The sequence below is a fragment of the Euleptes europaea genome, chromosome 8 (assembly GCF_029931775.1).
Source record: "Euleptes europaea isolate rEulEur1 chromosome 8, rEulEur1.hap1, whole genome shotgun sequence".
Lineage (NCBI taxonomy): Eukaryota > Metazoa > Chordata > Lepidosauria > Squamata > Sphaerodactylidae > Euleptes > Euleptes europaea.
In genome coordinates this window covers 47,738,430-47,761,016 of record NC_079319.1, presented here as the reverse complement: position 1 = coordinate 47,761,016, position 22,587 = coordinate 47,738,430, and the positions used below count along the sequence as shown (strand labels likewise).

General features: G+C 41.5%; 1 protein-coding gene across 1 annotated transcript in view; it reads right to left on the bottom strand.

The window, feature by feature from the left end:
- Positions 1-22,587, bottom strand: part of GAREM1 (GRB2 associated regulator of MAPK1 subtype 1) — an 84,002-nt gene that overhangs the window by 61,040 nt on the left and 375 nt on the right. The gene's annotated exons all lie outside the window — the stretch shown is intronic.

Here is a 22,587-nt window from a genome sequence, read left to right as displayed (position 1 = left end):
AGATAGGCTATTCACCCAACCAACAAATAAAGCATGGAAATTTGCAGAACTTTACTTATGATCACAGCAAATTCTTCATCAATTTAATCAGTGCACTATATTTTTCTCTTATATAAGTCTTTCATAAGACTGCAGGGAACAATTCAAAACTGCTCGGAAAGTGGGGAAAATAATTTCTTTGCTGGAGAAAAGAGCTTGTAGGCAGGTGTTTCTAAGAACCTTCTGTTTTAGGAATGAATTACTCTCCCCCCACCCAGTGTCCCCAACAGTTTTGAAGTAGTGGCTCCTGTGCCAGCACTGGAGAAGGGCACACCAACCTCCACTGGAACCCTAAACACCTGCTCTTATGAGCTTCTATGCCAGCCACTTAAGCCAGCCATCTTTATGAATGCTCTACTTGTTTACTTGCATAATTTCATTCCTGGGCCATGACAATTTGGGACCTATCTGAATACACATTAAAGTAACTAAAGCTGAAATAATGGAAATAAAAGGCTGCATTTTCCAAACATAGAAGCAAGACAGACAGATTCCCACTCTCAGTTTGAAAATATCATTTCTCTCCTAAGTGAAATATGCATTCCTACTTCAGTACTACACAAAATCTTCAGATCTTCCACGAGAGGCTAGGCGGGGAAAAGAAAACATTAGAAAGAATGAGTTGACACTAACTGACAGTTGTTAATGCTACTATAAGAGATCTGAGGTGAAACAGGATCCCTTTCATTTGAACGAACCAAAATGGTTCATTCAAGTTCTCTCTGGACAGGCTTTATGGTTTCTGGGGTATATGTACAGTTTCCCATCCTCTCCCAACCCAACAGACAGCCATTCTAAATTGCTGCCGGGTGATCTGAGCAGATTTTTGTTGTGCAACACCTATAATCATATTGCTATACTCCAATATAATTGAATTGCTTTGCAATTCTTCCAGTGTGGGAAGCAGGTCACTGAATATTGTGCTTGGGCGAGTCTATATGACTTTAACATCCTTCTTATTCTCCCTTCTTGGGTGTCAAAACTTTCAAAGCTGCACTTTACAATGCTTACGTGCCTACACATAAACACACTTTCCATGCCAACAACAGTGGGAGATGCCAGGAATAATGGGAAGGTTCACACATCATTATGCAATGCTCTTTGCTTCAGAAGTTTGAAGTACTTAATATAGTTCACCACCAACAATATCCTGTCTGCAACCAAAGGGCGGAAGTGGTCTTCTCCATGGTTGCTGCAAGGTGCTCCCAGTTAAGAACTCATTAATGCAGTGGTGTCTTCTATGAACCACAGTGCCACAAACCAGAGGACAAGCAAGAAGAATCATCTCTTCTTATAACCCAATATATAAACACAAAACATACAACACAGTAAGAAAACCAGTAAGCACTAATACAAACAATATTGCTTAAACCAAACATTCCTTTCAACCTTCTAGAAAGGCTTTTTGTTTTTTTAACCCAGTCTCTATTTTACTATCAAAATTCCAATTTCAGTGAAAGGAATTCTTTCAATGTAAATCATGAACTACGGTAGCTTGAGATAAAAATACAAATTTGGGCTTAGTTGGGTTGCCAGCTTCGAGTTGGGAAATACCTGGAGATTTTGAGAGTGGAGCCTGGAGAGGGCTGGGTTTGGGGAGGAGAGAGTCTTCAATGCCACATAGAGTCCACCTTTCAAAGCAGCCATTTTATCCAGGTGAATTGATCTCTGTTGCCTGGAGAGCAGTTGTAATCCCCAGAGATCTCCAGCCACCACCTGGAGATTGGCAATTCTAGGGCTTAGGTAAGATCTGCATGGACCACTGCCTACGATCTACTATGTACTGGTACAATATCCTTGAAGAAATGGTGGGATACAGATTTGCCAAAAATGTTGTTGCTGCTGCTACTCTCAAAGGGGGGGGGGGAACCATACAAATATCACTGAAACAAGAGATGTTAGGAAAGCAGAAAGAACAAGCAAAATCCACAGAAGCACCTAAAATGAAGCTCATGTACGCTGTATTATTGTTGAAAGAACATGAGCACCAGTGATGAAGGGCAGGTGGAGTTCCTGAGGGTCCTCCTGGCTTGGATTCTCTGGTTTGATATTGGTTCTGTTGGGCTTGTCAAATTAGCCTGTGGTTCTATAGGGATTTTCTGGTTTATCACTGGCTCTGTTGGGCTTTTTGGTTCTGTTTGCATTGAGGGGCTTTTGGCCAGTGGTTGCTCTGGAGAAAGCATGGATTTTTCCCATACAGGAAACAATAGAGACGAGTAAGATGGCTAGAGGTACCTTGTTCAGGGGCCCATAGAATTAGACCCCTTGATCCAATTTCTTTGAAACTTGGTGGGTTTCTAGCAGACAGGCAGGACAGGTGTCATTTAGTTGCAAAACAGCCACTCCAGCCCTCTAAAACGAGGAATAATGGTACCCAATCATTCTGGAACTCCCCCACTCTCCCCCCCACAAAAGGAACAACCCAACCATGAATCCCAAAGCAGTATCAGGGATCCTTTAAGGCTTTAAGAGGGGAAGCTTTAAGAGGAAAGTGGACATATTCATAGAGGAAAGGGGTATTCATGGCTATTAGTTAAAATGGATACTAGTCATGTGGCATTTTTATTCTCTCTATCAGAGGAGCATGCCTATTATATTAGGTGCTGTGGAACACAGGCAGGATGGTGCTGCTGCAGTCGTCTTGTTTGGGGGCTTCCTAGAGGCACCTGGTTGGCCACTGTGTGAACAGACTGCTGGCTTGATGGGCCTTGGTTTGATCCAGCAGGGCCTTTCTTATGTTCTTATCCAGAATACCAGTATTTATGACCTTCCCAAAACCCAAATCTGAACAATACCAGTTTTTAGGTGCATATTCCTAACTCTTAGTCTGTCATATGAAGACACTCAGTAATAAATTCAAACATCAGTTTCCCATATGGCTCAGATACTACGAAAAGTAATACTTCAGTTCCACAGTGCATGCGCTTATAGCCAAGGTTTCAGATAACATTTGCTAGTATTGCTGGAACTGGAAAACTACTCTGTCTCCTGAAAGCTCAAGAGTTTTTTAAAACAGATAAGTTGTCCAACCCAGGAACTGTTAAGGAGGTAAGGCAAATGCAGAGAGCATCCTTTCAATGTGCCTGGGCCCAGCCCAAAGCACCATCCTCCCAGTTGTCAACTGCCATCAGCAAGACCAGAGGGAGAATCAGCCACTTTTGCATTATACCTGAACCTAAACTATGCTGTGAATTCCCTCTCCAGGCACCCTTTTATTGTATTTTACTTAATATATCTGTTGCTTTTAACATTGACATTAAGCTGCTCAGAGAGACAATTTCTGGCCGAGAAGTGAGATACAATTACAATAAAATAAGCTGCTTTGGAAAATTTGCAGAAGGTTCCCAGAAGTACCCACATATTTAAAAAGGAACTGCAGCCTTTATTGTGCAAGTGTCACATTTTTTTCCATGTTTAACTACCACACATAATTAAACTGGACAGGAACAGAGGGGGTGTAAGATATGCTAATATTAGGAAAGCACAATAGTGATGCCTATGTTAAGAATGCATGTAGCAGTAGCAAACTGAAAGCAACTATTTTATCTAAGTACAAAATGCACACTTATTTTTTTTTGTTGTTGAAGAGGGAAACCATATGTTGAAGAACAGAGAAAACCTAAGAGCACCCAAGTAAGATTCTGAGTAGGTCTGCTTTAGCTTGCTCCCAAAGTCTCTCAGTCTATGCTCCTATCCTTTAAAAGCCAGAAACGTTTTGACAGTCTAGAGCTATGGAGGGGTATCAGATTAAGTTCCCCTCAAAGCTTGGATATGTAAATGGCACACTACAGATGCTCCCCTCACATGCAGCGTGACACAAAACTACAAGCCCTCTATACCTGACTTCTGACTGAACTTGTCCAATTCCCCTCTTTACTACGGCCCCTGTCACACGTCCTTTCCCTCCATGCAGGTTCCCTAATCCCCAGCATAGCCTTTTTGGTGGTCAAAGGGGACCCCTCCCTCCTTTTTTCATCACCAGAAATGCTGATTGTACCAACCCCCTTACATGGCAAGGTGCTGCCTTTACAGCTCTTCGAACAGAGACTGAGGCCACTGCCTCGTCGGCATAGGAAGAGGAGAAAACAACCCGATTCCCCTATTCGGAAAGGTGACTTTTTCTGACAGAGTGAAATCAGCAGATGTGAAATAGACTATCAGCCCACTCTCACTCATTTAATTGTACTCCCACATTCTGGCATATAATGTTTCAGACAAACCAAAGGAAGGAAGAATGCAATCTGGTTACTTGAAAGGAAGAAACATTAAGCTAATTAGATCTGTGCATGCATGTGTATGATTATACATATATTATTTAATCCCTTTTATTCCCATCCCATACGCCTACGAACACAATATATTCATAGTTGAGGCATCTGCCTCAATTTAAATTTTTTTGAAGGACCTCAACGCCAAATTACCAAAAAGGAAAAAAAAAATTCAGAAAACTATCTACTGAGTTTCCTTCAGTATAATCTTTATGATACAGGTAGAGTATACCTTATCTGGACATCCTATATCCAGACTGATCTGACAACCGGACCCTTCAAAAACTGACCCATGTGGTGATGAAACATCACACAGTTTACTAGGCAGACGATGTTTATGAGGTGGTTTGCCATTGCCTTCTCCAGTTGTCTACACTTTAACACCAGCAAGCTGGGTACTCATTTTACCGACCTCAGAAGGACGGAAGGCTGAGTCAACCTTGAACTGACTACCTGAAACCAACTTCTGATGGGATCGAACTCAGGTTGTGAGCAGAGTTTTGACTGCAGTACCACAGCTTACCACTCTGCCATGAGGCTCCTAACAAGAATATAAACTAAAATAAAAAAGATGATTTATACAATAAAAGTAGGAAAGTGAATATTGAGCGTACAATCCTAAGGGGGTGGGGACATGCTGTGTCAACCCCTGCACCAGTGCAGCCACGCCAGCAGGAAAAGCAGGCGTGAGGGGGGGCACGCGTTCCTGCCTTTAGGTTGATGACTACATGGAGGTGCAGAAGACTGAACACAAGGGGTTACCATATGTTCCTACTTCACACAGATCACTACTTACACAAAAGTTCCAACCCCCCCACAGAAAAGAGGAATAATCAAAACATTAATGGACCGTGCAAGACGGATCTGTGAACCACAGTTTCTCAAGGAAGAAATTAATCATCTAAATCACGCACTGCTAGCAAACGGCTACTCCAGAATTGAAATCAGAAGGGCCATTAAACCAAACAAAAATCAGAAAACTCAGGAAAAACAGTCTCCCATAGGAAAGGTGTTCTTGCCATTTATTAAAGGAGTCACTGATAGGCTGGAGAAACTTTTGAAAAAACAAACTACAAACTGTTTAAACCCACCAAGAAAATGCAACAGATGCTACGATCAGCAAAAGACAAAAGAGACCCCCTCACCTCTGCAGGAGTATATCGTATACCTTGCAGTTGTGGACCACACAATGCAGCAAACCAAACTTTCATGGTTTAACATGAAAGATACTGCAGACTTTGCCAACCTGAGAAATCAGCAGTGGCTGAACATGGCTGACCCAAACAGGATACAGGGTCTTATTCCAAGACACTGAAATACTGGACAATTCTACCAACTATTTTGTCAGATTGCACAGAGAAGCCATTGCAATTCATAAACATCAGCACAACTTTAACAGAAGAGAGTTTAAGAATGAATAAGGCTTGGCTTCCTGTCCTGAAAACCTCCAGACTAACAAAGACTACAGTCAACAATAGCCATGCAGATTAGCTTTGGATTCCACATATTAACCGATAACTTTCAGGATAAAATGGTTCCACATTAACATACCACACCCTAATCAGCACATTACCTTGATACTTACAGGACAATGATTAGCACATTACCTTTGATACTTTTGCAGGACAATGACTCAGCTCAAATCCAACCCCCTTCTGACTATATATATTACTCTTCCAACACACTTTGACACTGAGAGACACTGTCCTTCAGTGTTACTCCTCTGAAGATGCCTGCCACAGCTGCTGGCGAAACGTCAGGAAAGAAAATACCAAGACCAAGGTAACACAGCCCGGATAACCTACAAGAACTGATGAACTCTGACCGTGAAAGCCTTCGATAACAGTTTTGTTTATTTGGACACTTGTATTTTCAGGAGGATACCAGAAATAAACCAATGTTTATTGTGGCACTTTTAAATCTAATGATTTTTTATGGCACAAACACTCATTTTTTATGTGGTATCAAACACAACTACTGCTCTAGAACTAACTTAATTTTACATTTTGCTTCAGATTTTATTACTTGTGGTATGAAATGATGTTCATTGCCTAACATCATCAGGCAACCACAGCAAACTGGGTGAAATGAAGATTGGTCTTCAAGGACCAAGAGACATGAACTTCATGCAAACAAGTGATTACAGTAATCTTGCAAGCACTAAAGAAATTGGGTTGAAGAAAGTTGACTTCATCCACAACAAAGACACAATGAGAACAGTTGTGATCATGAAGCATACCAGTCACTGAAGCATGTGCTTTGTCTTCACGATGATTGAAGAGACCAGAATTCTTCCAAGCAAAGAATGCCACTTAACAGCATTAGATGGGTGGCAGCAGTGGGGGAACAAATGGTTAACATGCTTACAATATATTTGTTATGATCTCATTTCACACTTTAATCTTCAGATAAAAGGAATGAGCACAACCACTAATGGTCAAGTTAGTGCATATACTAGTTTTTAAAAATGTTGAGCAGTGCAAGAGAACTCTACAAAGGCAACCAAAATAATGTTTAATGATTCAGTACTGAAAACAGCACTGACAACTTGTAAAAAAAAGGTAAAGGTCCCCTGTGCAAGCACCAAGTCATTCCTGACCCATGGGGTGACGTCACATCCCGACATTTCCAAGGCAGACTTTGTTTATGGGGTGGTTTGCCAGTGCCTTCCCCAGTCCTCTTGCCTTTACCCCCAGCAAGCTAGGTACACATTTTACTGACCTTGGAAGGATGGAAGGATGAGTCAACCTTGAGCCCGTTACCTGAAACCAACTTCCGTTGGGATCGAACTCAGGTAGTGAGCAGAGCTTGGACTGTAGTACTGCAGCTTACCACTCTGTGCCACGGAGCTCTTGAGCAAGACAAAAACTACCTAAGAATTGTTCTCTGCAGCCACCCCACAAAGCTCACTTATTAGAAAGGGCAGCAAACCAGCTAGAAAACTTTCTCCTTAGTGGTAAGTTTCCTATAGTAGTAGTAGTAGTAGTAAAACAGCAACAACAAAACACCTCTGTATTAATGAAGCACATTGCCATTTATAGTTTTAGATGTCACAAGAGCCTTTCATTTAAATATTCATTTCAACTATCTTGATAGCTACTGTGCTTCAGATAAACAGCAAAAAGGCTTGTATTTCACAGATTAAGCACACATGCAAATGAAAATGAGCGTGGCACATGCTTTCCACTCAAGAACCAGTCAATGTTAAGTTTTACAAGTCACTCACAACTCCAGTCATTGCCACAAATGTCGTTTTACTTATAATGCGTGGCTTCTACAGCCATTTCTCCTGCACAGAAGGCAATTGTTTTCAGAGCTTTTTTTCTTCATCTAGTAGAACCTTAAGAGATGTCTCCCAAGATTTTTGTACTGAGGTTTATACATTAGAGAATATAAACACAGTGATTGGTGAGAAAAAGTTCATGGTTGATCATGGAACGGTTCAAAATGGAACAAACAAAACTGTAGACCAGACATGCAATGCAGCTCACAGTTTGTGTAAATACCCCTTGCCACAAGAACTGAGGTGTTAGATGCTCAAGAACATGGAATTTCAGCTAGATTCTAACAATTTCCCTTCAGGTCCCATTATTTCAATCCAATTTGCTTTCCATTACATTTGAGACCCAACACCGTCAAAGCATCCTCATTGTGCAACACACTTCCAGGGTTGACAAAAGAAGATAAAGAGATCAATGCAGTAGCACTATATAATTTCAAAATAGTGTTTCCCCCATGTCCTGCAAGTTGTATTGGGTCTATGAGACCCAGCTCTTTCCGAATGTATGGCTCATTCTCCGACAAATCCCAAAGACTGAGCTGAGTGTCTTGTAGATCCCATTACCTGCAAGATGTACGGTGATTACTAACTACTTATTGCTATGAAGAAAACTATGCATCCCCCCATCCAACTTTGGAGCATTGTTTCTTGCCCAATGAACGTTATGGTCCTTCATTGAAAAAGCCTAAGGACAGAGGGAGGGAAAAGGTCTTGGTAACAGAAATTGTCAACCTTCTTCACTGTGGTTTCTATACTCAGCCACCCAGAAACAGTGATCTCAGAAGGAAATGTTTGTGACAGGGGACAGAAAAACTGAACATGGCAGAAATCCATCACTTACTGAACCACAGATATACTTAACCACTGGTTGGTCATTCCTGTTGCATTAAGAACATGTAGGCATTAACAGATAGGAAGGAGAGCAATTTTCTATCCTCCTGTCCAGTTAACTGGATTTTGTGACTTGATAATTCGTAGGAATTGGGAGCTTTCTATTTCCAGGAAGTAATTTTCAAGCCTGATTTTAAATCTCAATAATACCCTTTTTCAAAGTTTTATAGTTTTGTTTTGCAATAGGAAATATCTAATGTAATTATGCAACTTACAGATAGACGTTCCCTCTTTGTTATGCTGAACTAATTAGAAGAGCCTGACATAGATGTCATGGATTTGGCTAGAACCAAGCATGTGCGCACACACAGAAAGGGAACTGGACAATAAGTTCTTCTCCCTAATCCTGAACTACAGAATGAAGAAAACTCTTGAACACATGTTCAGACAAGGTTTAAATATCAACATGGGTGTTATATGGTTTTGCTGTTCTGTAAAATTAAATAATCTCACATTTCTACCATACAAAAAGCCACCCACTCTGTTAACATTTTTTCAGAAATGTTATCTCAATATCTTGAAAGGAAGGGGGAGATTACTTGATTCCATCCTTACTATCAATCAGTACACAAGTTCAGAATTTCTATAACATGTCTCTGAGCTGTTGATAAGATTATCAAAACATATCTATGTTGTCACCAGAAGTGACTTCTACAGAGGCGTCTTGCTCCAGTTTGGGGTCCAGCTTCTGAGTTCCATGCAGTTTCATGGTCCATCTGTTTTTCTTTTGCAGTTTCCCCACACTTCTCCATGTATTCTCAAACCATCCTTTCTCCAGTGTGTCCTCCTAGTGTGCAGCTGAAGTCCATTTGCCTTACATGTGGTAGGTATGCTGTGCTTCAAAAGACACCACCAACATTTAATCACTGCCTTTTTTAATGGCACCTGGACCACTAAAACGTTTTTAAAAGGTTATGTACATAAAGTAACCTGACCATTTGAAAGGAATTTAATTTTTTTTTAGAATTTGTTATTTAATTTACTCATTTTTGTTAGTTCTGAAAGTTAGTTATTACATATTTCATTGGGGTGGTGTGTTTTGACTTTTGTTTTTGTTTTAGAGTGCAATGAACCAGAAAGGTCCCTCTAGAGAAGTCAACCAACCGGAGACATTTCTCAATCACTTCTTGGGCCAGCCAACCAGGAGTCCATCTGGTGACCCAACTAACCCCTACAAGTTTATATACAGGAAACCAATTGTCCAACTGTAACCTGTAAGAGGGGCACACAGCAGTGCCACCTGGTGAAAAATGTGGCATCTTCTGTAAGGTGCTACAAGAACACGACAGGAATGAGGAAAGAGATTAAGGGGCAGTATGAACAGGGTGGATTTTTACGGCCTGCTGCCATTATAGGTTTTCTCATCCAGGGAGAGAATAATATGATAAACCTCAGGCTACACACACAAAGATCCCAAGACTTGTGGAGTATTCTGCTCAAAAGGTTTTGCTTTCATTTTTACTGCTTGTCACTCCTTCACACTTAGCTCTGGGTGCAGATCTATTCCACTCCAAACAATCTTCTGTTCATTGAACGTATTGAAACTTAGCACTTAAGGGGTGATTCGTGTACACAGATTTGCAAAAGAACAATGGGATTAAGGTCTTTTTCTCAACTCTGTATGTTTATTTTATAGCATTTTTGCTGTGAAGAAGAGGCATGTTATCTCCGCAGAAACAAATTCCAACCTGAATTATTAGTTTGAGGTCCTTCTCTCCCTCTGTGGTACGAGCTTAGTTGTCGTTGCTGCAGAAACATCTCTCCCTCCGGGGAACTACCTTGGTGCCTTGAATTCAGGTGAGTAAAATTTTACCATTATTATAATTAGATGTATTTTATCAAATTGTACTACGTATTTTTTACTGTATTGTATTTTAATTATGATGTGAGCCACCCTGAGCCCAGCATTGCCAGGGAAGGGCGGGAGAGAAATATTATTATTATTATTATTATTATTATTATTATTATTCACAGTATCAGCCCTTTAAATGTAAAAGGGTAACTGCTTTAATGGGCAGTCTGGTGGCCAGGTCTACTGCCCACTGAAAATAGCGGCCTTTAAAGTTTAAAAGGACAGGTGCTCTGTTGCTCTGTAGGAAGCAGGAGTGGTGAGGAATGGGGAAAGAGAGCTCTATTTCAGCCAGGGCTTTCATAAGAATCTCACATCCTTCAATGGGGCAAAATAGTCCAGCTCTGCCCGTTATTTATTTAGGCTGTCCCTGAACAAGAGTACATATGCTGGGAAATATCTAGAGCAGATTATTGACAATTGTTTCCATTAAGGGATGCTATTAACCTGATATGTTGTCTGAGCTTATTACTGAAAGTGGGGTATAAAAACCAACTCTTCTCCAGTTGAAAGGCTTTGGTAGCAGGTGATGGACCAATGTTTTTACTCAGTATAATTTAATGTATTAATTTAATACAGAATAGCTGCATTAATTTAATACAGAATAGCATCATGTACCCTTTCACACAAATTCTTAACAGCTCAATTCAAGGTGCTGGTACTGATCTTTAAAGCCCTATACAGCCTGGGACCAACAAACTTTAAGGACCACCTTCTCCTGTATGAACCTACCGGCTCACTTCAGTCATCCTCAGATGCCTTGCTTTAGTGACCCCCACCATCTGAGGCTAGACGGATGGCGACCTGGGAAAGGGCCTTCTCCATTGTGGCACCAAAGCTTTGGAACTTTCTCCCCACAGAGATCCGTCTCTCTCCCTCTACCAGTGGCTTTTACCAGCAGTTGAAGACTTTTTTGCTTTGTCTGGCAAACCCCAAACAATGGTTTTTGTCCCTCCTCCTCATGTTGATTGTTCATGTGTTTTTAATTGAAACAATTAAAATACTGTTAAAAATATAAAATTTTGAATTGGAAATATTTACTGAAATCTTTACATTGATTGGGAGGGGCTACAGCTTTGTGGTAAGGTATCTACTTTGCATACAGAAGGTCCCAGGCTCAGCGAGCCAGCATGGTGTAGTGGTTAAGAGCAGTGGACTCTAGAGAACCGGATTTTATTCCCCACTCCTCCGCATGAGCAGCGGACTTTAATCTGGTGAACCGGGTTGGTTTCCCCACTCCTACACATGAAACCTGCTGGGTGACCTTGTGCTAGTCACAGTTCTCTCTGAACTCTCTCAGCCTCTTCTACCTCACAAGGTGTCTGTTATGGGGAGAGGAAAGGAAGACGATTGTAAGCCGCTTTGAGACTCCTTAAAGGTAGAAAAAAGTGGGGTATAAAAACCAACTCTTCTCTAGTTGAAAGGCTTTGGTAGCAGGTGATGGACCAATGCTTTTACTCAGTATAAGGTAACTTCATCTATATAAAAATCTAAAGTTTAATGTTTACTTTTGCAAAAGTAATAACACTGGCACAATCTAGCTAAATCTGGGGGAAATTCCAAATATAACGAAGGTTTCTCTTTACCAACTAAGAATGCTATCTTTTCAACTGTCACTGTATATACAAATGCCACTTGTTGGGACACCACTAGGTGATAAGTGTTCAACTTCAAGTTGTGAAAAGCTTTACCATTGATTTCTGCTCAAGACCAGGTCTTTTCCCTAATGAGTTCATGAACTTAGTACCAACTCAACTGTATTGTTCATGAAAAAATTAGCCTGAAGATTTGGGTAGCAGAAAATAGAAATGTAATGGATGAAAATTCAGAACACATGCCAAAAAAATTACACTGCGTAGGAATGAGCACAATTTATCTTGTACTGACTGCAACACAGAATTCTGGAAAAAGTGAGGAAAACTGTAATAGATGGCAATTGTATAGTTCCTCTATTTACTTATTATTTTATTTATTTCACTTAGAATGTTTAGAATCTGCCTGTTTATAATCTAGCTCTGCAAATGCACTAATCCTGTTATTGAGATTTTCAGGCACAGTGAAGGAGCCATAAAATGAATTAAAAGCCTTTCCCGTGAAGCTATTTCTAAGCACAAATCTGGCTCTTAGAAGAGGAGTCAGATGGTAGTTAGTGGCAGAATGTCAACATATTTACCCATTTTTGTTTTCCTGTTAGAAATCATTAGAGTGCAAGGACATAAAGACAGGTCTAAGCCTCTCAGGGCTGATGCAAGATAATTATTAATGGTCTAGGGCAGGAAGTTGTCCAATACCTTTCAGAAATGCTAATATGCTTTGATAACACTGAAGCAAGATAGTCCGTTCCCAAATTCATGATAATAAAAACTCCATATGGCATATGAGAAGATGTCATATGGGACTGTCTCTTCACTAATTTATTCATCACTGAAGCATGAAATTAACAGGATCTAACACTTGATCCTCTGTAGACCAATCATAACATGCTAAATTGTGACTTCACAAGCTACAGCATTATTTCCTGAAATTTAAAATCTTACAAGCTTTTTGTAAATGGCCCCTAACTTGTAAAGTAATGCAAACGAAAGTTTTGCCTATATTTTATTATCTCCAAAGCAAGATTTTCAGAAAGTTCAATCCCATCCTGAGTCTTCAGAACAAATTTCAGGGAACAATCTGAAAGCTGCATGCATTCAGATATCACGACAAACTAGGATTAAACAGAGTTTAGTCCATGCTGAGCATGGGCACAAGTTGTTTGCTGTACTTCTATGCTTCCCTCCTACATTCAACACTTAGTTTGAAAACTTTCCAAATCGTCTTGTTTGTGGGCTTCCTAGAGGCACCTGGTAGGTCACTGAGTGAACAGACTGCTGGAAATCAATGAGATTTCTGAATTTAAGTACTGCAGGCTTGATCAAACTGGGAAGTTTTCAAATCAAGTTATGTACATGAGAACAGATGGAAGGGGAGAGAAACAGCATAGCAAATAGTGTTCATGCCCAATAGTGTCAAATTTATATTTAAGCACCACAACAAACTGATTAAATGAGGAAGTGAACTAATGGGGACTCTTTGGCTCTTCATTTCCAGAACGCAAAAGCCACCATCTACATGTGAATAAAGTTGCCAGCGGAAGCTGGTTTCTTTAGAGGCAGATTCCCAAAGAAGCAAACTAATTTTTGTGCAAGTATTAAGGCATACAATCTGGTCACACAAGAAAAACAAGAAATGAGACAGAAGCAAGCAGATTAGAACAGTAGTTAAGCTCTTCCAAAGTAGATTCTGACCAGTATTTTTTAACAAATTCAGGCTGAGGATATTTTCTTTTTACTCATATGCAAATGACTTCTCTGTATTATGGCCCACATCTTTTCATTGAATGTCTTTAATGGTAGTCACAGATCTGAAGCACAATACAAGTCAGATTACGAATCCACAGCACAATATAATAAATACTGACTCTCTAAGCAGCAGCCACCTTCCACACCAGATATTTTAAATGAGGCCAGTTTAACTAGTATGTGGTAGTGGTTAGCATGTCAAGACTAGGAACAGAGAGGTCTGGTGTGGGAAGCGGCTGCTGCTACTCTAGCATGGAAGCTCGCTGGGTGATCTTGGGTCTCTTAGCCTAACCTACCTCACAAGGTTGCTGTTGTGAAGATGAAATGGAGAAAGGGAAAATGAAGTTGTAAGCCACTTTGGACCCCCCATCTGGGAGAAAAGATAGGCATAAGAATCTAAATAAATAAACTTAATTAATTAATCAATCACAGGAGGTCATGGCCAACTGTCTTACATCATGTTGTTGTCATAGGCTCTCTGCGTCTCAAGCAGAGAATAGCAACATTTATGTTGTCACTGGGGGAGAAGAACTTTTACCAAAGCTGTTACCACTAAATGGAACTCAGAAGGAACTATCAGAATCCTCCTAACCAATGCACATCCAAGTCAAACTGGAATGGTGCTATTAACTGACATTTATGTAATTGTCAATTTACATTTAAGCACTACATGAAGTGCACATACAGCTATGAAGTTCACAAACCTGCAGACTATCGCTGGCAAGCTAAGTGTAAACTGTAGGAACCCAGCTCACTGCTGATCTGAGAGATTTTCCAGCACCCAGAATACATTTCACTAGACTATGGGTCAAAACAGACATTGTGCATTTTAAAAAGCTAACAGCTTCGGTACAGGACCCCAGTTTGAATCAGGGTTGCACTATGAAGGATGGAGTCCTTTCCACCTTATTTCCCATACCTTTTCACTCACAAAAACTAACCATCCCACAATCACTGTTAGCCTAGAAAGGGAAAAAACAGGCATTCTCTTTTTGCCTTTGCCCCCTTTCCCCATCTAATGGTGTGCATGCACAGGGGGGTCAGCCTCAATAAGGAAATACACGTGGAAGGGTTCAGCACCTCCCCCACCATGCAGCTCCAATCCAAATCAGAGCCCTATGTAGTTTTTGGGATTTTCCAGCACCTATTTTTGCCCATGCCAGGACTTAATGTAGACAGAAGGAGAATGCAGCAGAAAATTCCACAGTATCAACAAGACTTCTGCATAAGACATGCTGACCCTTGTGCCAATATACAAGATTTGTCCCACTCCTTGACCACAGAGTGCTATATTTTTTTTATGCATAGAGATCAATCCCATTTGGATCTTTTTATTGGCTTCTCCTGTCTAATATAGGACATCTAGTCATTTTTCAGATACTAAGCAGCTGCAAAATCTTCCTCCAAACCACTGCCATGACTGCATAGACAAATATCTAACTATATTATTTCAACTGTGAATTTAGGCAGATCACGAGAGGGAGGGCAAGAAGGGTTGTGCCAGTGTTCTGCTCTTGTGGCATTTTCTTACATGCCCAGGGTAATGCCAATTGCCACTTTGGGGTTAGGAAGCAATTTTTTTCCAGGCCAGATTGGCCAGGGAACCTGGAGGGTTTTTTGCCATCTTCTGGGTGTGGAGCAGGGGGTCACTGGGTGTGTGGGTAGGAGGTAGTTGTGAATTTTCTGCATTGTGCAGGGGGGACTAGACGACCTTGGAGGTCCCTTCTAACTTTATTTTCTATGATTTCTATGAAAACTGAAAGCAGGGAAAACACACCAGCAGAAAGCACTACGATCAAGAAGTGGTCTCCAGTCTTCTGACTGAAACTGCTACATGGAATGAAAGAATTACAATCCTGCTACATGGTAGACAGCATGGTATCCAGAACAGGCCCACCACGCCTCTCCTTTTCCCATGCTTCTTGGCCACCCAACAGCTCCTCTGTCAAGTTTTAGTAACAGCATGAGTGTATGCATGATTTTGAACATAACCACCGCATGTAGACTTAAACAATGCCCATGTATTGAAAAATACAGCAGCTGAGACCCGCAACCACTGACAACAGAATAACAAAGCACTAGTAATGGCACTGGAACAAGACTATCTAATGCCAATTACAGTTGTTTCAAGCATAACTCATAGTTCAAAGACATTGGGAAGAAATCTCAAGAAAAGCTCCAAGTAGAAAGATGTCATGAAGTACAAAACTGCTATGCTAGAGCTACAAGAAACTATTTTATATTAACTAGTATAAATGAACAGCCCTGACCTGGATGGCCCAGGCTAGCCTGATCTCGTCAGCTCTCAGAAGCTAAGCAGGTTCAGCTCTGGTTAGTATTTGTATGGGAGACCACCAAGGAATACCAGGGTTGCTGTGCAGAGGAAGGCACTGGCAAACCACCTCTGTTAGTCTCTTGCCATGAAACCCCCCCCCAAAAGGGGGTCACCATAAGTCGGCTGCGACTTGATTGCACTTTACATACACACACATATAAATGAACAAGCGGGGACCCATAACAAACCTGCGGGGACCCATAACAAACCTGCGGAGAGCAGGCATCCCATTCCCCCACTCTTTCTCTCCCCTTCCCGGACAATTTCTCCCACCCTTCTGTTTCCCTACCTATCTGTTTTCTGACAGTGTGGACCCGATCCTTGGATCCTCAGATTGGTCCACACTTGACTATTAGAATATAAGATAATGATGATTAGCTGTTTAAAATTAAAGAAAGCTTACAATATCACATTAGTAGACAAAAAGCTAGCATGGTTTCCCTGTAATCGAGGAAGACTTGCAGTGGTAATTACATTTCTAAAGGCTTGCACTGAGGCATGAGGAAGTAGTTTGTCAGCCAGTTCTAACCCTGATCTAAGAAGAGAAAGAGAACTCATTCAACTACAACAGGCCATATTCAGTCTCACAGCCTTTAGAAATAAAAGAGTACAAAATATTGTAATGAACCTATGGGTAGTTTCTGCCACGTCATCCAGTTTGTAGGCTGCCTCATGAGGCATTAAAAATATTCATGTGGGGAATGAATGTTTCTTTCTTGTCTGTGAGAATTACACAAATTGCCAAGGACATCCTAATGCCCCCCAAACAATATTAAAATACATCTGACCAGCAGAAGTTCTTTTATACCTAACCTAAGTATGAAATATAATATCCCTTTCTCACTTTGAGGTGGAGGGCATCTTGGAGACAGACGGGTGATTCCTCTTCCCGGCGTTAGGGTAGGCAGGAAGTAACTGATTCCCCTCCACTTCCTGTCTCCTGGCCGGAATCGCCCTTTGCCTCCAGTTTTCCTCCTGCCTTGCTAGGGGAAGTCAGCTTAGTTGGTCGATCTGCCACAGCCTGACCAGACACGAGGAAAGGGGAACCCCCTCGTTTCTTTCACGCAACAAGGAAGACTCCACAAGGCTTCCCCCCTCTTCTTATACTAATCAAGAGGGCCAGAATGGCAGTGATGGAGCCAGGAGCCAATGGGTACCTCGATCCAAAGGACCACGTGGCTCGGCTCCTCTAGGCGGCACTGCAGACATCGAAGCGGCCCAGCGCTCCACCTGACTGGGCTTCCACAAACACGACGGAGCTCAACGCCAGCAGGACAGCTCGGAATAAGACGGAGGACCAGGTTCCTGCGGGGGTGGTAGAGCCTGGCACCAGCAAAGCCGCAAATAGGAAGAGGGGAGGCGGCAGCAAGACAACAAAGGGCGATTCTGGCCAGGAGACAGGAAGTGGGGGAAAATCAATAGAGCCAGTGTGTTGTAGCGGTTAAGAGTGGTGGACTCTGATCTGGAGAACCCAGTTTGATTCCCCACTCCTCCACATGAGCGGCAGAGGCTAATCTGGTGAACTGGATTTGTTTCCCCACTCCTACACATGAAGCCAGCTGGGTGACCTTGGGCTAGTCACTCTCTCTCAGCCTCACCTACATCACAGGGTGTTGTGGCGAGAATATTTTATATTAAGTTTGTGTTAAGAAAAACCAATTTTATTAATCTATAGCTTACATTAACCTATAGCTTAGAAAGACCTAACTTTTAGTTGACCCTAGTTCCAATTAGGACTCTGACCTAAAGGGTCATAGGAAATTGCATTGCTTAGAGCTAGTCACCCACAGCACATTAAGTGCTCCAATGTTCAGAGGAGCAAGGCCATTTAGGGGGAGATTGTTTTGGTACATTGACTGACCGGACAGAACAATCAGTCATCAAACCTGGACACTGAAGGAATTATTATGGAACAAGAGATCCTCTAAACAACTTATAGCCATGATTTGTGAAACCTCATATCCTGAAAAATTTGGCAAGAGGGGGCCATTTGAGACCATCTCCTCACGGTCCAGTTTATAAAAAGGCGGTCCAAATGTCCAGTCCTTTGTCCTTCCCAGGGAGAGACCATCCTGTCTCTCTTTTGGAATGACCCAGAGCGGCTGATTGTCTGTCTGTCTGTCTGTGTATCAGTCTCTATTTGGGATGTTGTTAAATCTGTCTAAGTATTATTCTTCTCTTTGCCTTACAACCATTGTATGTTCAGTAAACCTATATGCTTTACTGCTAAGTGCGTGTGATACATGGTTTGTGTTTTCCTATTACATTCTCTGGCTTGCTTTGGTAAGTAACAGGCAGAGGAGACAAAAAAAATTAAATAAAGAGCTCAAGGGAGAGAATTTGCAAATTCTCCCAACAGGTGTCTGTTGTGGGAAGGGGAAGGGAAGGTGAATGTAAGCTGGTTTGATTCTCTCTTCAGTGGTAGAGAAAGTCGACATAAAAACCAACTCTTCTTCTACCCTAACACCGAGAAGAGGAATCACACATCTGTCTCCAAGATGCCCTCCTGACCTCAGAGTAGAAGGAACCTTCTTGGTAAGCAGGCAAGGTCCCTTTCCTAAAATATGTACCCTGCAATATCGCTGTCAGGAGAACAATGCATATCTTCTAAAGCACTGCCACTTTCTATACAAAATCAGCCATAGTTTTAAAAGGGGCTTATAGACTACTAAAGTATTTCCCAGCCTTCTTTATCATCTCTCTGGTCAAATTAACCTTTTTCTTTTGAGGTCAGATTATCTAAGGAATTCCCTGACTTGGTTGGCCCAGGGTAGCCCAATCTCTTCAGATCACAGAAGTTAAGCAGGGTTGATCCTGGTTAGCCCTTGAATGTCAAGCTACCAAGGACATCCAGGGTTTATATGCAGAGGCAGGCAACGGTAAACCATCTCTGTTTGTCTCTTGCCTTGAAAACCTTAGGGAGCACTGGGATTTAAAACATGTTCCTTTCCACTGAAAGATTCAAGGTCCCTCCAAACACAACATCATCTCTTAAATAAAGTACTTCTGTATATGAAAAACATATAAGCAGCATGCAGAATATCATGTAACCATGCCTTGTTAGGGATAAATACTAAGCATACAGCAAAATAGGTGAGAGCAAGAAATTGGCTCAACGTTTCCCAGAAAATTTCCATAGCAGAGTGATGATTTGAACCCAGGTCTCCTGGTCTGACACTCTAACCACTACACTCCAAGAGCCATGGAGGAACCGTCCCCATTTACTGAATCTCTGCTTTGCAAGCTAGATATTCTTTCATATGAACAAGCTGCCATTTGCTTGTTTACACATTATGGTTTCCACAACATTCTCCCCCAGGAATGACTCAATGTTTCTAAAATACACTCATGCGTTTTAATAGTGTACACGCTGAATGCCTAAAGGTAGATGGACTACCCTCAATGGGCTCCTTGTAGCAGCATCAGCACACAACGAATTATTCTACTAGTTGATAAAAGCACATGAATATAATTTTGCTGTACAAACAAGATGAAATCCGCCTCATGAACATAAAATGAAACTTCAGTTTTGCATTCTATACTTTTACTTGCAAAACTGAGATTGGTTTAACACGGAAAAACAACAGATACTAATGGTAGGCAACCTCTAGTTATCAACTTTTCTATAACCTAAAATCAAAGATTTTACACAGAAATTAAACAGAAACAAACCAATGCATCAGTTGAATTTGGAGCAAACACTGTAAATACTAACTAGCAACTTACTCTTTATGCAGTGGGCCACTAAAGTAACAGTGCTTGAGATCAGAAGGCCCACACCTAGAACACTGGCAGAGGACAGATTTTCATCCTGCCTTGTCTTTCAAAGAGCTCAAAGCAGTGCCCACAGCCACCCTTCACTTCTATCTTCTTCTCTTCATCTTCACAACAACCCTGTGAGGCAAGTTAGGCTACGAGCTGGCAACTGGCCCCAGGTCAAAAGCCTCCCCAATCTAAGTCCAATACACCAATGAAATAAAACAAAAACCCCTTTCATTTGTTTGCTGAAGAGGAAATTATGAGCATGTTCCAGGAGATAATGAGCCTCTTTATTAAAAGTGAGTGTCATAGAAAATGGAGAGACATGAATGTGTGTGTGTGTGTAAAGTGCCATCAAGTCGCAGCCAACTTATGGTGACCCCTTATGGGGTTTTCATGGCAAGAGACTAACAGAGGTGGTTTGCCAGTGCCTTCCTCTGCACAGCAACCCTGGTATTGCTTGGTGGTCTTCCATCCAAATACTAACCAGGGCTGACCCTGCTTAGCTTCCGAGATCTGACGAGATCAGGCTATACCATGCTGCCTTCCCTCCTAGAGACATGAATACCAAGAGATAAAACATGACGTAAAGAAAAGACTGCATATGTTGGATTTTTATCAGAAGGAAATGAATGAATCCAAAACTCAAAGGTTAATCAACAAAAATGAGTGCCAGAGAAGACACTGCAGAAGATTATGGGAAGCAGACCAGCACAATTGGGGAACAAGACTCAGTGGGGTACCTCCCCAGTTCGGTTACCCAAACCACAACCACCCCTGCACATTGCTCACACAGTACTTCATCCTCTTAACAGGGGAAGGAGAGGCACCTCAATGACTGTTTTTCCCTCCCACATGTGAGAGGAAGAGTACATGAGGACCTGACAGATGGCAGCTCCCTAATAATAGAAATGGAACCATCAACAGCTCTTTCGTGCCCGCCTTTAGCCACACATTATATAACATGACTATTGGTTTTACTTTGTACAGGTCATCTGGTGACAACTTGTGCAGAAAAGCCAACTATATCTAGTGGACTATCATGGAAGAAATCAAGGCAGAATATTCAGATGAAGTGCAGTCTCTCTGGCTTAATGAATTTCTAGCTTAATCAATGGGGAATACCTTGGTAGAGGTGAAGCAGGGTTGGAACCATTATCTATTTAATATTTCAAGAGGCATAAATACTGCATCATAACTGTCATTCTCCTGCAGTTCATCTGTAAACGAGACAGATGTACAGATATTTTTTTTTGCTTGTGGGCAAGTCACTCCTTTTCCCATTTTATTACAGAATGTTTTTGCAACTTGAAAGGTAAACCAGGTGCCACAGGTTCACACACATGCACAATCATTTTCAAACGATTCAGTCAGAAATTCCATTTACACTTGACATAGGAAAATGGGTATACTCCATTGTGTTATCAAAACAAAATTGCCTAATCTGGGGGAAAGCACAAAGATCAGTATCTGCTCTTTCACATAACAATCAGACTGCAATTTTAAAGAACTGGCTAGCTTAGTAAGTACAGATAAACTGTTGAATTAGCATGCAATTGTTGCAATTACTACAAGAGAACAGTCCTTAGCAAAACTCTAACCTAAGCCTACTGATTTCAGTACACAGGACTGCTCTGTACATTTCTTAATAATTGAATCTGCTTAATAAAGGAGAAGGGAAACAGCCGGCCACAACATATGAAAATTCTCCAAATTAAAACACAGCCTGTTAAAACAGTTAATATATATTACTATTTAAATAGCGAACTGCCTTTTGGCATCCTGTAACAAAACTCATTATTTATATAGCAACTTTTTCCGATGGAAAGAAAGCTTTTATCTGCCTTGATTTCTTTCATCCTCTCAGTCACCCCTTCAGTATTGTCATTTGCAGCATCATGAACCTATCGATATACTGTGATGATCCGAATGTCCATATTAAAGTCCAAAACTGTATGCATAGGACCCCAACCCAAAGTGCACTTAAATCCATTTATATAGGGTCTCGACATGCCAAACTCCGTGAAAGTTTGCACCTTACTAGTTTAGTATTGCACATACCACCCAAATCAGCAGCATTCAAGGGAACTCGTTTCCAACTGAACTGCGCGCGATCGCAACTCAAGCAGCAGCTGCTATCTGAAACTTCTTGGTTGTGTGAATGTCTTTCGATAAGAGGTTCTTACTTGCCGCGTTTGGAAACTGCGTGCCTACGGCTAGATAACAAACAACCCCACTGTTTGCAAACTGGCAGTTCCAGGAAAGCTAACAGTGCCATCTCCACACAACCCCCCTCCCCGGTGCATATGCGCCAGCCGCAGCCAGTCCCTAGTTGTGCCAGTCCCTAGTTGCACCCTAGGCAAGGCTAACTCCTTGTGCCCCCCGCTGCGAACCAATTTTCAAAAACAGACGTAGAAAAAAAATAAAATAAAAGCACAAAATATTGTCGAAGGCTTTCACGGTCAGAGTTCATTGGTTCTCGTAGGTTATCCGGGCTGTGTAACCGTGGTCTTGGCATCGCCTGCCACAGCTGCTGGCGAAACGTCAGGAAAGAAAATACCAAGACCACGGTTACACAGCCCGGATAACCTACGAGAACCAAAAAGCACAAAACTTTTTATAAGGTGTTAGAATTAATTCTATTCCCTAGCACTGTCGCGGTACTTATCTTAAAGTTTAAAATACAAATTTCCAGTTGCATTTCCCCCCCCCCTGGAAACTAATTTGTTTAAAACTGCAACCCCTCTGAGGCCTGCGCCCTAGGCGAGCGCTTAGTTCGCCTAACAGCACCCCCCCCTTTCTGCCCCCACGCGTTTTCCCATCAT